Raw genomic sequence first — 2,500 nt, 5'->3', positions numbered from 1 at the left:
CACGAGGCGGTCGCACGCCTTCAGCTCGCCCCACCGGCAGGACGTCCCACGATACATGCCAGTTAAACACCGACGGGCGGTGAACCAACAGCGTGGGACACAAATCCAACTACGAGCTTTTTAACCGCAACAACTTTAATATACGCTATTGGAGCTGGAATTACCGCGGCTGCTGGCACCAGACTTGCCCTCCAATAGATACTCGTTAAAGGATTTAAAGTGTACTCATTCCGATTACGGGGCCTCGGATGAGTCCCGTATCGTTATTTTTCGTCACTACCTCCCCGTGCCGGGAGTGGGTAATTTGCGCGCCTGCTGCCTTCCTTGGATGTGGTAGCCGTTTCTCAGGCTCCCTCTCCGGAATCGAACCCTGATTCCCCGTTACCCGTTACAACCATGGTAGGCGCAGAACCTACCATCGACAGTTGATAAGGCAGACATTTGAAAGATGCGTCGCCGGTACGAGGACCGTGCGATCAGCCCAAAGTTATTCAGAGTCACCAAGGCAAACGGACCGGACGAGCCGACCGATTGGCTTTGATCTAATAAAAGCGTCCCTTCCATCTCTGGTCGGGACTCTGTTTGCATGTATTAGCTCTAGAATTACCACAGTTATCCAAGTAACGTGGGTACGATCTAAGGAACCATAACTGATTTAATGAGCCATTCGCGGTTTCACCTTAATGCGGCTTGTACTGAGACATGCATGGCTTAATCTTTGAGACAAGCATATGACTACTGGCAGGATCAACCAGGGAGCTGCGTCAACTAGAGCTGAGCAGCCGGCCGCCCGGGAGTGTGTCCCGGGGGCCCGCGCGAACACGCAAGCGTCCGCTCAATCATTCTGCAAACAGGAGGAGGCTGAGCTCCCCTGCACAATACACCTCGAAACCCTCTCAGGTCCCGGCGGCGCGCAGCGCCGTCCCAAGTACTTGGTCGGGTTCGAGAGAGGCGCAATCGCCCGGAGTTAGGCGAGTAGACGCTTTCGGTGCGACCACCCGTGCTCCCAACTGAGCTTGCCGCTGCCGACAGAGGCCCGGGAGCGTGCTGTCGTGGCATTGCCGGCGGGAGACAACACGCGCCACCTACGGTGACCGGCAGCTCCAACGCCAGCGCCACAGAAGGACAAAAGCCCCACTTGGGTGCCGAAGCGAACTCTCCCAGCACAGCGCACGCGCCAACACATCCGCACAGCTGCGATACAAACCACCAGCGAGAACCGCTGGGGCGACCGAGCAGCAGACGGCGTCGCGGCGCCGAGCGCCGGGCGGCGGCGCATCCTCAACGCACACAGTCCTCAATCGGACCAGCACACTGAAGATGTCCACCGCGCTTCGCACCGGGCCCGCGAGGACCTACTTTGGCCGCACGGCGCCGCGCGCAGGGTGCGCCGGCGCGCAGCTGCGACGCCTGCCGCGTCCGTCGGCCGGCGCGCCTGCCACTGGCCGCCCCCACCAGCCGGCTGTAGCGCGTGCGCCCACGCACCGCGCGGCCAGCACGCCGGGAGGCGCCCCCTCACCGGCCGGGGACGGTCCCACCCAGCCACCGCCGCGTATCGCTTCACACCCAGATGCCGTTCAGTTTCGTCGGCATGGTGGGTATCGCTGGAACAACCGGTTAGTACCTCAACCTATCGTCGCCATCACCGATTCACCCCTAGCGAGAACAACCGCACCACAACAGGTTACCATTTGTTCATTTGCGTAACTTCACCAGAAAACGCAGGCGTCCATCGCCATTTGCAACTTCAACGATTATTGCATGCCTGTGTCAGGTGTCACGCCACACTACGTCTGCCCACATACACGCAACAAAATGTGCACGCCTAGACAATACGTGGAAGGTGGCCCCCGTACGTATGCGATGTCCATTGCTCGAACGACTGTCAACCGGCCTCTGTAGCATGTCGCAGATATGGAACGCGGTGCACCATGCCATCACGGTGTGTGAGGAGAGACGACTAGGTCCGAATACATCAACAGACAGCTCATGCTGATCGCCATCCACGGCGTCCGTTCCTCCCACACGTCTCTATGGCGTACCACACTGCAATCCAGCTCTCATAGGGAGACGACACGTAGCTGCGTGCACAATATTTGCACTGTATGGTCCGCCGTTTTTGGGCGCAGTCGTTGTGCGGTCACACATGTGCCACGATGTATCATTCAGTACATAAGGACGAATGTGCAGTACAGATTGTGGTTCACGCGTACGACATCAGCGGACAGTTGACACAGGCCGCACCACAACGTAGCCTGAGTACGTCGCATGCGAAGGGCATTGAACATGCAAACTTCTCACCAACCAGCTTGCGAAGGCAGGGGGCAAGGTGGGGACGTGGGGAGGGGCGGCATGTACGTCCTGCTGCCATCCACATTACAGTGTACAGCAGGAGCATGTGGAAAGTGAGCAAGACTTGCAAGGTGTTTAACATGAAGCGATACACAGGGGTGCGGGCAGTGCGAGTAGCGAACTATATTGCGAGGGTTGCGGGTGGGCA

General features: G+C 58.6%; 1 non-coding gene across 1 annotated transcript in view; it reads right to left on the bottom strand.

Annotated features, from left to right (window-relative positions):
- Positions 1-758, bottom strand: part of LOC124733881 — a 1,909-nt gene extending 1,151 nt beyond the window's left edge. The window contains exon 1 of the ribosomal RNA XR_007009193.1: positions 1-758. This exon is cut by the window's left edge and continues 1,151 nt beyond it. This is a non-coding gene — a ribosomal RNA (small subunit ribosomal RNA).
- Between the last annotated feature and the right edge of the window lie 1,742 nt (positions 759-2,500).

The sequence above is a fragment of the Schistocerca piceifrons genome, unplaced genomic scaffold, assembly GCF_021461385.2.
Source record: "Schistocerca piceifrons isolate TAMUIC-IGC-003096 unplaced genomic scaffold, iqSchPice1.1 HiC_scaffold_1416, whole genome shotgun sequence".
Lineage (NCBI taxonomy): Eukaryota > Metazoa > Arthropoda > Insecta > Orthoptera > Acrididae > Schistocerca > Schistocerca piceifrons.
This window is presented reverse-complemented; position numbering and strand designations above follow the sequence as displayed.